General features: G+C 41.3%; 1 protein-coding gene and 1 long non-coding RNA gene across 5 annotated transcripts in view; one reads left to right on the top strand and one right to left on the bottom strand.

Moving 5' to 3' along the window:
• The window catches only part of LOC5506716, a 133,963-nt gene that overhangs the window by 113,231 nt on the left and 6,498 nt on the right, over positions 1–14,234 (top strand). The window lies entirely within an intron of this gene.
• LOC5511461 lies at positions 240–2,832 on the bottom strand. The gene is made up of 5 exons (XR_007312090.1): positions 2,394–2,832; positions 1,678–1,745; positions 959–1,000; positions 682–829; positions 240–610 (listed from the first exon to the last, which is right to left on the bottom strand). It is a non-coding gene; the product is annotated as an uncharacterized LOC5511461 (long non-coding RNA).

Below are 14,234 nucleotides of genomic sequence, written 5' to 3'. Positions count from 1 at the left end.
TTTTTGGAATATGCATTAATGTGACAGGGAATGCATAGATGCGTTGTTCCTTTTGCGATAAAGAACGATATTCTTTGACAATATTGGATTTTCTTTGATTTTAGTGAATGCATAATCGGATTTTATTAGATTTTTCGGAATTGAAGGAAATTGTTATTGTTATTGACATATTGTCATTTTGCAGAATATTATACGCTTTTCTTGGATATCCGGTAATCTATTACAAATAGCTAGCAATATTTTCCAGCAAATAATTTTATTTTTAGAATACAGAACAAATTTACAATTATCTCAAAATTTGATAATCAACTTTATAATTTTCGGATACAACGTGAACAGTGACTTCTATAACGTTATAGAAATCAGCAAAAATCGTTAAAAGACAAAACCAAATTCGACAAAAAGTTGGTATACAACAAAAAGTGCAAGGCAAGCTAAAATATCTCTATGATTAAAAAACCTACTTAAGCGGACATTTTACACCAACAATGGACATTTCACTTAGCTTTACTGAAGACTTTTTTGGTTTTGTCTTTTAAGGATTTTTGCTGATTTCTAATCAGCTGGTCCATTTTCTCATCAGTCATTCCGTAATTTCCCCTCATTGCACCTGCAAAAATAATGATAGTTGCAGTTAAGTAAGTGATACCTTTCTGCATTTCTCGCACTGTTGTGAATTACCATAAATTATCTGCATCTTGTTGCTGGTCCTTCCCTTCCCCTTCAGTGTGCACCGCATGAGCTCTTCTTCGGTAAAGAGGTCTGACAGGAGCCTCTTCACCCCTTCCAGGGGCTTTGACAGATATTTAATTTTCTGCTTTTGTTGTGACTGTAAAGAATAAATTGAACAATTAATTGAAAACAGCTAAAATCGGTGTATAAGCAATCAGGCGTGTATATAGTCTATACGAGTTCTCTGTTCCGGTTATATTGTTTGTTTTATGTTTTATCGACGTACCACTGGACTGGGCTGATCCTCTGCAGGAACATCTTTGTAAACCTATAAAAAATACAAAAAAAAAACAATATTCTTTATGTGATAACAGCGGAGAGGACTATTACAATGTGCAAAAACCGCACAGTCACAGCCTTTAAAAAATCCAAAACTACTTGCTGATAGTGTTATATTCACTGCATTCGGCTACTAATATATGATACATAATTAACAAAATCATAAAATCCAGGCCGGGCACGAGAAAAGTACCGAATTTAAATTTGTGCCTAAATATTTCCTATGTTTGAGAGCCAAATTCCTCATATCCAGGGAGTGGATTCAGAATACCGAAGCCGCCGTTTAAGCAACAACAACCATTTCGTTTTTGTCATAAGTATTGCAACTTCAGCATAATCACACGGTGTAAACTCACCTTGAGTTTTCTTTTCAGGTTTTTTACCTCTTGTTTAATTAAGTTTAACCACTTTGGACCAGACAAAAGCACTTAAAATTAAGCGCGTTTTGCCGGGACGATCGGGGTAATTACCGCCCGGGTCTACAGTATCCTTAAGTGTTTACTTTACGTTACTTCTAGGTATATAACATTACATTAACACTAATATACTATTTTAGCAAAGTATTATCAATTGTGTGAAGGTAAATTAACTAACAAAAACATTCACGTAAGGGATGCGAAGAATGCATTTAATATTCTGTGGATTTTCCTATTCTTATAATGTTACCTCGGTCAACGCTGTCGTTGCCTCCCTCAAGCAGCTCGTTTTCAAACTGCTTGCCTTGCGCTGTGAGTCTGAAATCCAAATAAAAAAACTGCAAGTTGAGATATTATTCTGAAATTGCTCCGAGTTTTAGCACTGAAGTCATAATACAGAGGTGCTGCACGCTCTTACTTCTTACGGCCCGTTACAAAATAGAACGAAACGCCGTCGAGGTCTACCGTCGCCCTGGGTTCAAATACTTCATGCTTTTATAAGAATGTACTCCGTAGTTTAGAACTGTAAAGCTGCTTGTGCTTCCAAACGTCCGCCACCAAAAGCAAGAGTATTTACAAATCACGGAGGAAAGAAATCCAAAATCGAGCCAGACAATGCCGCAAAAGATAATAGCATCGACGTTCCTCAAGAAACAAAAGCCAATGCGAATGTGAGCATGAGGAGAAATACCGTAGGAACTCAGACTGAATACCCGAAATATTCTCTGCGCTACCGTTGCTTAGTTCTATTATTATATTAGAGACCTTACGCAAGAACGGGACGGCATCAAGAATGGCGCGCGCGCTCACGAACTGCTCACACAACACGGCGTGTCGTCCGCGACGGCAAATCTAGAACGGCATTTTCCTATTTTCGCGTTCTTTGCGCTGTCAGGACGTCCTTGCGTAAGGTCTCTATTTTATAAAGTAAAACGATAAAAACAAAGAAGCCTAACTTCGACTTACCGAAGTTTTGCAACACTTCTGCCTCGTAAAGTCTTGGTGTGTTATCTGCTGCAATGCAATGAATACCACCGATACCAAACCACCCTGGCGCAAAACTTCACTTCCCCTGAGAACTGTTAACTCGCAACGATCCTCTGCGTTGTTCAGCCACTCCACAACAACAAATTTCTTGGAGATCATTTTGATTTGATCACTAAAATTCGATAAAATTCCCTAAAATCACGGAGATTCGCTAAGAAAATGCAACCGGTACAATCCAACGAGAACCAGTACAAGTCGGCGACATCCCAGGCAGCCAGCAAGGGGTGAATGACGTATGCAAAATAGCGGATTCTGATTGGGTGATGTTGATTACAGAACGTAAGATAGTGTCATAACAAGCCGCACGCTCTTAACAACGGAATTTTTTACCCCGGCCCCTGTGGAGATCGATGCTTTTTGAGCCACCCATACTTGGGTGTAGAGTTGTCCTCAAATCTGAACTGGAACACTCATGTCACTAATATTGTTGGAAAGGCTAACAAATCACTCGGTTTTATAAGGAGAAATCTTGGGGCTTGCCCTGATTTTGTTCGAGAAAGAGCGTACACTACCCTCGTGCGCCCACGTGTGGAATTTGCTTCTAGTGTGTGGGATCCACATATCCAGAAGCAAATAAAGGACCTAGAGAGCGTACAAAGGAGAGCGGCAAGATTCGCAAAGAACTGCTACGTTTATGAACCAGGGACTGTGACAGGCTTACTAAAAGAACTCAAATGGCCCTCCAGTGCCAAATCAGTCTTGGTTTGGGGGCAGTTATTTGGAATGCACCAACCAGGAGTTTAGAATAGGTATTAAGCCACACTTTACCTATGCAATGGAAACCTGTATACACCCTATATGCATTTTTTCATATGGTTTTCACTATATAATATTTATAAAGAGCTTATCTTCCATATTCAAAATATTAACAAAACGTCTTGATGCTATATGTCGCTGCTCATTCTTTGTTATCAACATCCTCGCTCATATCTAATATGCTGTTCTCCTCTCTCTCTCTTTCTTTTCTTTCTCGTGCTGCGCTTTTCTCGCAAGGAGAAAAACGAAAAGCCTTCCTTTTTCTGCCTCATTTATAGCATCAACCTTTATCAGGTTGACAACCTGGATTTAGTGGCACCTTTGAAAAATTGGGTACACTTTTTCCGGATTAATGTTTTCAGCGAATTCCTTCCCCTCCACCTTCTGACCAGCTTCAGCTAATCTCTTACTCGCTTTTCTTTGACATTGTTATTGCCGTTCCTTCCTTTACTCCTTCTTTCTTAGGTTTCCAGGAGGGAGCGGGGGGGGGGGGGGGGGGGGGGGCGAAAATATTGGGAAGCATAAGTCTTTTCAATGAGAGCAAACACAATAATAACAAATAGGCTATGAACATATACAGACTTTAAAATGAATTATAAATTAGACTACCTTATAATCATGTCATGTCATGTTGTAAACCATTTACAAAGTTCCAATAAAATATCTATCTATCTTGGGGTGGGGGGCACCTAATTTTATCCCTTCGGGATGATAAATGAACTTTTCCTTAACGGCTTTATTTTTTTTGCTTTAAAATGATGTCATGGTAATAATAATATTCTAGTCTTTTATTTTGCCTATTACTGTCCACATAGTTGAACGATTGTTGGGGGAATAGGAGATTCGGGTTTTGTGTTTTGAAATATCTAAATGCCCCGTTTTTGCTATTTTCTTTTTATGAAAATACAGGGAACCTAGCTCTTCGCCAGCCCACTGCATCCTTGAATATATTAGGCGGCAAAGCACCTCCTCATCTCGCTGTGGATGGGGTAAACATGTCGACTTTTGCCACTGGGTCTACCATCTGGTGCTTTGCGACCTCCCCAGACCCTACTCACGGAGGGTGGTGGCGGGTGGACCTCGGACGGACCCACGTGGTGGACGAAGTGTTTATCATATCAAGGAGAGATTGTTGCCCAGAAATGCTGGCAGGACTGGAAGTCAGAGTGGGTACGTGTTGATTTAGTCTTAGGTGAACATCATAATTGTTGTTTTTTATAATTGTTGATTTAGTTTTAGATGAGCATCATAAACCCTCTGGCAGTGACCACCCTCAATGAAAGTGCTTACAATGCTTACTAACAATACACTCAATGGGGTACTTGATTTGGAGCTAGCTCTGATGTGCCTTTCGCACCAGTATAACTGGTGGGAATTCAAGAAATATAATGAATAGTTAATAAATGCAATTCATTTTATACTTATCAGAATCATAGCTGGTAAGACCAGTTTTTTTTCCAGCGGCCGCGGTGACGAATTCCAAATTCAGCCCCCCCTCCTCTCGCAAAAATGCTAACCATTTGTATCCGCTAGTCAAGTAAACAAAATGTAGGTGTTTTTTTTTTGTAGAATCTTTTTAAAATGAAAGACGAACAACATTCTTTACCATCTACATCCATAGTGCCATCCTAGGTCCAGTCACTACTTTTTGTTGCGCGGCCCTGGACATTTTAGTTTATGCATTTAAAATCAACAATCTCATGTCATATCAGGAGACAGCCTGGTGAATAACGGAACAGGGAACCCTATGTGTGGGAGTAAAATAACCACGGGACCTATCAGCAAGCCCATCTACTGCAGACCGGGTCTGCGAGGTCGCTATGTCGTACTATACATCCCTGGAGTAAATAACAGACTTGAGATATGCGAGGTCATGGTGAACCGGAACCCGACAGGTAACCAAAATCCCTAGGGAGGGAGGTAAGGGTGTTGAGCTTTGTCGAGGTCCCTATGCCTTATTCTTTATTCCTTGGGCCATACAGCAAACCTATGATATGCGAGGTTATGGCCAAACTTAAGACCTCTCGCGGGTAATTTTTGCTATGTCTTGTATTTATACGAATAAGGCATATTAGACCACAACGTGTTTACTCAGCAGACATCTTACGATTACCGTAATAGCGTAAGAATGTGCTCTAGTCACGTGACTATTGAAAACATAACATCTCCCTTTCTAAAGATGATTTCCATCCTAGGATATACAGATAAAAAACAGTTCAATGTCTTAGAACTAACAAACAACGTTCTTATGGCTATTGCTCATACATAAAAAAACTTGGGAGGTTTATTTTCACGTCCACTTCTTGTGACTATATTAGCCGTTTTTTAGCTGTTCTGTTGGCTGTTTTGCTAACTATTGGAGTGTCGCAATGCTCTGGTTCTGGTTTTGTCTTCGAATGTTGGTCTGCTTGCTTGTTACTTTTCCCAGTAGTCTTAGGCTTGAACTTACAAAGGTACATCGTTTTCCTCCTTATTGTTCCTCTGTCTGGTGCGAAAACATACGATCGATTTTAATGACAGTTGCAGGAACTTTTATGCCTCTAACCCACAAGTTTTTTGTTAAAAGCGGATATTCGTACAATGGCACCTGGGGAGAAGGGGAACATAAAAGGGGAATAATGGTTGTGATACGGGAAGTAGGTTACAACTCAATGAGAAAACAACAAAAGGTTAAAACATTCCGTAAATATGTGATAAATGACAGTAAATAAGTAATAGGATATTTCATAGAGCTCTTTGAAAGGTTAAGCAGCCTCACGTGTATTCTAGTACAGGGTTTTATCATCAGGAGGTAAGACCAAGTACTAGTCAATTGATTTGAACACACCAAACCATCCACTTCCTTAAAGCAACCTTACGTAGACGTGTAGGGGTAAGGTTGGCTATCCACTCATTCACTTTGAAACACGTCTCAAACCTTTTTTTACTAGGTATCTCCATCTTTTCTCCTCCCCCTAGCATCCCTCGGCTCCCAAGTTTCCCTTCTCCCCTTCGCATTTGACTAGTACTTGGTCTTACCTCCTGCTGATCAACCCTGTACTAGAATAAATGTGAGGATGACCAAACTTAATCAACAGTTGAAAAAGATTTCATCTATGGGGCGGAAGGGGGAGGGTGTAGGAGAGGAGATGGGACCACTATGCATCGCTTTTCAACCCTTCGACGTGACAAACACATCTGCAATGCTATGGTTTAATGGAACCTTACAGTTAATGATCTCTCATCGTGGACATTCAGGAACGAGTCTCTTTTAGGGTATTTGTATTGCAGCATCTTCATCATCAAACTAATGGTGCCTCTGAATGGCCCCTACCAAGTTTGAGTGTCTAAAGATGTTTCTATTTGAGATGTGCAACCTCGTCCCCTGGGTTATTTGCAATATGGCGTCAGATACTGAAAATTACCCAGAAGACCCTGGGGACGAGGTGATGAGATGTGAATACTTTTGCTTTTGATGAGTTGAGAATATTTTGGTTCTTGATGACCTCACACACCATGTGACTATTTTTTTGCCCCCCTTCACTTTTTTATTCTCTTATTTCTTTATCTTAGGTATTGTGTACCTTTAGGGGGCGCTTTGGGCCGCGTCAGTGCTCCGCTATAAACCATAATGCATATATGCAAATATGCAGGAATATTATCTAAAAATCTGGCGTTATATTTTGTTTTAATTTCTAGTGAATCTTGCGTTGAAAAAACCTACGACCCAGAGTACTGTTTATCTTAGCAACGATGCTTCACGAGCTGTTGATGGGAACACTGACGGGGACTTTTATCTAATTCTAGCGAATCTAGCATTGAGCAAAACTACTGCCCAGTCCACTACTGATCATTCTGGTGATGCTTCACGAGCTGTTGATGGGAACACTGACGGGGACTTTTATCTAATTCTAGCGAATCTAGCATTGAGCAAATCTACTGCCCAGTCCACTACTAATCATTCTGGTGATGCTTCTCGAGCTGTTGATGGGAACACTGACGGGGACTTTTATCTAATTCTAGCGAATCTAGCATTGAGCAAATCTACTGCCCAGTCCACTACTGATCATTCTGGTGATGCTTCACGAGCTGTTGATGGGAACACTGACGGGGACTTTTATCTAATTCTAGCGAATCTAGCATTGAGCAAATCTACTGCCCAGTCCACTACTAATCATTCTGGTGATGCTTCTCGAGCTGTTGATGGGAACACTGACGGGGACTTTTATCTAATTCTAGCGAATCTAGCATTGAGCAAATCTACTGCCCAGTCCACTACTGATCATTCTGGTGATGCTTCACGAGCTGTTGATGGGAACACTGACGGGGACTTTTATCTAATTCTAGCGAATCTAGCATTGAGCAAATCTACTGCCCAGTCCACTACTAATCATTCTGGTGATGCTTCTCGAGCTGTTGATGGGAACACTGACGGGGACTTTTATCTAATTCTAGCGAATCTAGCATTGAGCAAATCTACTGCCCAGTCCACTACTGATCATTCTGGTGATGCTTCACGAGCTGTTGATGGGAACACTGACGGGGACTTTTATCTAATTCTAGCGAATCTAGCATTGAGCAAATCTACTGCCCAGTCCACTACTAATCATTCTGGTGATGCTTCTCGAGCTGTTGATGGGAACACTGACGGGGACTTTTATCTAATTCTAGCGAATCTAGCATTGAGCAAATCTACTGCCCAGTCCACTACTGATCATTCTGGTGATGCTTCACGAGCTGTTGATGGGAACACTGACGGGGACTTTTATCTAATTCTAGCGAATCTAGCATTGAGCAAATCTACTGCCCAGTCCACTACTGATCATTCTGGTGATGCTTCACGAGCTGTTGATGGGAACACTGACGGGGACTTTTATCTAATTCTAGCGAATCTAGCATTGAGCAAATCTACTGCCCAGTCCACTACTGATCATTCTGGTGATGCTTCACGAGCTGTTGATGGGAACACTGACGGGGACTTTTATCTAATTCTAGCGAATCTAGCATTGAGCAAATCTACTGCCCAGTCCACTACTAATCATTCTGGTGATGCTTCTCGAGCTGTTGATGGGAACACTGACGGGGACTTTTATCTAATTCTAGCGAATCTAGCATTGAGCAAATCTACTGCCCAGTCCACTACTGATCATTCTGGTGATGCTTCACGAGCTGTTGATGGGAACACTGACGGGGACTTTTATCTAATTCTAGCGAATCTAGCATTGAGCAAATCTACTGCCCAGTCCACTACTAATCATTCTGGTGATGCTTCTCGAGCTGTTGATGGGAACACTGACGGGGACTTTTACAGAGGGAGAAGCTGCACACACACTGATTGGCATACTAATCCCTGGTGGCGCGTGGACCTGGGCACTACTCAACCAGTCTCGGAAGTGTTCCTGGTGAATCGTTTAGATATTGCAAATAGACTATTCAACGTTGAAGTCAGAGTTGGTGAGTGGTGTACTACTACTAGACTACTACTACACTCATTTACATTACTAGGAGTTCTGTATGAATTTTTTATAAATGTATACTATTAAAAAGTCGCTGGAACGATTCTGATTGGCCGCTCAGATCACGTGATCTAGGCGATTCTCACACATTGAACTAGCTCCTCTGGAATTGGCATTCGCTCGGGCAAAATCCTATAGAAAGGCAGGGGCGTAGCAGGGGACCAGTCCCCCCCTTCCAGCAGCCAAAAATACAATAAATGTATGAGACATTACTAAAACTACAGGAGAAAATGTCTTATATAGGCCTTATTGGGCCCCTGGAAGAGGTATGAAACTCCCAAAGGGCGAGAAAAAACGAATGATGCTTATCCGTTTGCATTAATTTTCCATCTACAGACGTTGTCATTGAATGTGGACTGGGTTTTTATAACGTTTTCTTTTCAATCTATCGATAAGTAGGATATTCTTATCGTTTTTTATTATTTCTTCCCACGTAACAATTTCTTTGTAAGGTCTTTATTATATAAAGAATTGAAATGTTCTATATCCTGATGAAGTTGATAGCTGAAAATAAGTTGTTAGATGATGACTCATCACATAGAGACATCAACAGTATGTGTCAATGAGGCCATGAGTCAGGTTATCTGAGAAAATCACTGCTACTGTAAAGATAATAAATGAAAATCACATTCACAAATTTACGGTCAGTTCTTGTAATCGTATAATATTTATTCATAAATAATTGGGACCAATAATGCGCAGTACATATTGTGCGAACTGTTTAGAAATTACTCTTCTTCCTGAGCCAGGGTTGATGTCTTCCCCCAGGTGACTCTCTGACCGATAACGGCAACACCAACCCTCGCTGTGGAGACATGTTCTCCATGGCAACACTGCAAAAGGTATCCATATACTGCAAGCCGAGGAGTTCAGGACGCTGTGTGAACGTGCGTCTGGTGGGAGCTAGTATGTTACTTACCCTGTGTGAGGTGGAGGTGTACTCCGAGAGCAAAGGTACGTACGCAAAGGTGTCTACTCCGAGACCAAAGGTACGTGTGTGTGTGTTTGAGGGGGGGGAGGGGTTGATGGGGAATTTTAACTGGTACTCACCCTGTGTGAGGTGGAGGTGTACTCTGAGAGCAAAGGTACGTGTGTGTGTGTGTGTGTGTGGGGGGGGGGATTTCTGACTGGTACTGGCCCTGTGGGTGGGGCTAACCGCGAGCATAAGTACGTGTGCTTGTATATGTGTACGCGCGCTGCGTGTTTACAAGAGTTTCCTATCGAGATTAAGGTAACTTTGTGGAGAGAATGGGGAATGGAGATACTTTATATTTGAGCCTCTATCTGTTCATGTATCTAGTAAAAGCTAACATGACACTCATCCTGTTTGAGGTGGAGGTCTATGGACAGTAAAGGTAACATAGGGGAGAGGAACTGGAGACACTGGATATTTGCCCCTTTATTTGTGCGTGCATATGATGCAGAATTTGGGTCGTGCCGGAGAAGGGTAACTCTCGCTGTAAAGAGAAGATGGTGAAGAACCTTTCAATGCTAGGATGACCCTGTTTGTGAACTTTGTGTGGTTGACATGTTCCATGTTTGTAATCAATAGTAATTTGTAATCACTAGGCCATTCCAGCTATTAGCATGCGCGCGCACTCTACAGGGAAACCTACCTCGACTACCGTCATGCAGCGCGCGCTTTATTTGATGCATGACGGTAGTGAGAAAGGTTTCTATTGGAATGCGCACGCGAGCTTATAGCTCGAAAGGCCTATTGGAATAGTGGGAAGGGTGTGCTTTACGGGTAAAACAAATAATTCTTCTTTCTCGTCAACAGCTGTGATCCTCAACAAACCCCCACCACAAGAGGTGCATGAAATCTACGACATTGAAGCTACTTTTGCAAACTTTACATGCCCTGAGGCGTTTGGGTACCCTGTGCCAGATGTAGCCTGGGTACTAAATGGCAAAGTTCACCAAAACGGTTCAAGTCGTCATTTTCGGACACTAGCGTATAGGGACTTGACATTGGAGTGCATCGTGTCCAACAAACACGGCTCTGACTTGTACCAGTTTCCTGTTAAGCATCTTAGTAAGTGTTGACTGTCATTTCCCATGAATTCACGTTAAAAAATAAACAATGTTCACGTCGCTGATTGGCTGAGAGAGCCATTGCTTACCTGTAAACAAATACATAAATGAATGCCTAAATAAATGAACGGATAAATAAATGAATACCTAAATAAACAAACAAAAAATAAATAAATAAAAAAGAATAAATGAGAGAAGGAATAGATAAATAAAAAAGGCCTGGTATGTCACATGCGTTCTATTTAGCCGTTGCAAAATGTGTGATTTATTCAAATTTTGAGCAGACTTCACAAGACAACGTTGCTCTATATAATCCACTCGTTCCTGGCAACGCCTGTAAAAACCACTTGACCTATTCTCTGGTTTATATTTTTCCCTACAATTCAGGTCACCTCAAGATGTGTCGAGATCACCAGACCAAAAATCATCCCACACGAGCTGTCACATATAAAGTCACAGGGAGCTATAGCAACGACGGTGATATCAATGAGACGGAATGGCGGCGATACGAAGCGGGGTCAGCACCCATGCAGGTACAATTTCAAAAATGATATATGTTTTTTACTATTTCCCCAAATGGTACCTTTCAGGTTTTGCAAATCTTAAGACCAGCGGTCTGAGTTCGTCGAGATTTCTCGGAAAAATGATGTTTGGGCGCCCTAGCTCAAAACTAAACTGGTAATAGGTATGGTTGACCTCAGTATACTGTGAAAGTTTGAAGCAATTTGGATAAATATTTTTGGCGATAGAAGCCGAAAAGTAATTTTTCGTCTCCCGCACCCGGATTTGAGACAATTTCGTGGTTGTTAGAAAAAGACTAAAAACCGGTTCGCAACGCGTGATAAAACATTTGAAGCTTATATAAACCTAAAGAATAGATAATAAGGATTTCCCAGGCTGAAAGATAAGCTGTTCTGTCAGCACCTTATTATTTTACGCGATTTTATTTTATTTTATGTTTTTAGATGACTTTGAAAAGCCTTGAAATGATCGTGTAATATCGCCGATGAGATGTGGATTTGGCAAAAAGAATGCATTCATCGAAAAGAACATCATTTCTACTTTTGATATGTGAAATAAAATTTAGGGGCAAATAAAATCCGACTTTTTTACAAGCCGAAATATGACCCCCACTTGACCCTAATTATAAACAAATGCCGACTACTGTATCGGTTTTCCGCATTCAAACAACGCCTTCAAATCTCCAGAAAAACAAGAAAGAGCGCTCAAATCAAAAGAAATGTACTGTCGGCAATACTAAAATTTAATGGTAATAATTTCATAGCATTTATTGCATTAAATTGCGATTTTTAGGCTCGCGTGATACTATTTTGTTTACTGCCATGCATACGTAATTAAAGCGTGACAAACAAAGCGACAAGCATAAAATACCTCACCATGACTGCAATAAGACTTTTCTGATAATTACTTATTAAAAAGAAAAACGTCCAAAAGAAGAAAATGAGAGTTTTGCATGTTTTTATTTAATTAACAAGCGATACTGACATAATTTTGTACAGTTTTAAATTGTAATTAAACAAAAAGCTTGATCAAATTGTCAAAATTTGCTTATTTTCAAAGCCTTTGTTCAACTACAAATTTGATCAAATAAAAATACAAATTATGCAAGAACGCTGAGACATTTGCGATATTGAGGCCTCTCACCGTAAGCTGTTTTCCTTTTTAGTAAAAGAGAGAAGTGTAAAAACTTACTCTGGTCTTCACAACAGAACACAGGATTACCGACTCAGAAATCTATTTCATGTAACCATGAAAAAAATATAATCGGGACCCAAGAAATCGTGGATTTATTTTGCGCAACTACATCTTCGAATAACATCCACGAGCGTGGCTACAAAAGAAGCTTTGCGTCGGGTTGCTCCGGGCACTTGAAGCTCCAGCTCTTTGCAGATAGTGGGAAGGGTGGCCACTGAAAGAAAGGTGAGCCTGGACCTGGAGTATAAGTGGCACAGGTCGATGCCGTTCGCTTCTATTGGGTGATTTAGTTGGCATTCATCTAGGATGGCAGCTCTCGTACGGAAGTAGGCGGCTGCCTCCTCCGCAGCCTCTACTGCCTCCGCACCCTGTGTTATTTTCGTAAATAATACACCTGTACATGGCCCGGTAATAGGAACTCGCTGATTTAATCGGCGTTCCCCTGTATAGAGATGCAGCTTGTTGATTCTATCACTTCATTCCCAATTAATGGTACGCCCCCCTCCACCCCCCGACTACTTTTTGGTGGTAGCCAAGCTTGCCGGGAAGGGGGACTCCGATAAAAACAGACGGGGGTGATCGTCGGCAAAATTGATTGTAACCCGTTAGGGATGGCACTTTAGGCGTGGTCAACAGAAATTATTTCCTCTAAGAGATGGAAAATTGGGTGAGGTCGAAGGAATTTTTGCCCCTAAGGGATAGCAGAATCGAAAAAAAAAAAAAAAACCGTTTAACACCCACTTAGGAATAGCAGTTGGACGAATTTTACACCCTAAGAGAAAGCAAAATCTGAAAAATCCTCCAACACCCCCTAAGAGATGGCAGTCTACATTTTTAGAGAGTACCCCCCCCCCCCCCCCCCCCCGGGCAAAGATATGCATTCCCCTTCTTTGTCAAACTCGCATTTGCCGTATAGTGTGTGCCGGTCTAACCAAGCCAAGCGTGTATAGCCTTTCACGCACTGGACAGCTGAATAGCTTTGTGGTAGGCTCTTCCTCGTTGTTGACTGCGGGTTCTGGCTCAGCGGCGTTCGCCCTGCGCTTGACAGCACGCTTGATGTCATCGAATTCACCGTCACTGAACGAGCCCGGAAACGTTGAAATCGATTGGTCAGGATGCGGCTTGAAGGCTCTCTCTCCTCTTCCCCTCCCACTCCCCTCGTTTTTTTATTTTTGCTCAAATCCAAGATGGTGGCTATAATACACCGGGTAAACGCCCCCCCTCCCCCCCTTATTGAAGGCTTTTCAAATATTATTCTTCCAAATGGTACTTATGGTTGAGCAAGCAACACCTCCCCCCCTCCTCAGTCCTCTGGTCCTATGATCTCCTGCCTGAGACTTTGTCAAAGTAAAGAAGCGCTTATAGAGAGTAATTACCTGCTTGCAATAAGCGTTTACTGCACCTTACGCGCAATGATAGAATCCTGCGTTGTCTTGCTTGTAGTATGCCGGTAAAGTGAATAGTGAAAGCGATTTTTTTTACTGGTTAACAAGCCAATCGATTGGCTAGGACAAAATTTGGACGGCTGTTTATCCCGGCCAGACAAATTTTGTTCTCCTAGTGCGATTAGGCCCTAAGTTAACGCGCGAAAAAATGAAAACAGAAAAGTAACCTCAAAATTTACCTAGGGAGCTTTTATGGAGATATGCTCCTTGACAAGAATGGAATTTTTTTGGTAGTATTGAAAACAATAGTAAAAGCATCAACTGTTATTTTTTCTTACTTTCTTTTTATAACTCAATTTACCTGGGGAATGGAA

The sequence above is a fragment of the Nematostella vectensis genome, chromosome 6 (genome assembly GCF_932526225.1).
Source record: "Nematostella vectensis chromosome 6, jaNemVect1.1, whole genome shotgun sequence".
In the NCBI taxonomy this organism is placed as follows: Eukaryota; Metazoa; Cnidaria; class Anthozoa; order Actiniaria; family Edwardsiidae; genus Nematostella; species Nematostella vectensis.
The sequence above is the reverse complement of the archived record's forward strand: the minus strand, read 5'-3'. Positions and strand labels throughout refer to the sequence as shown.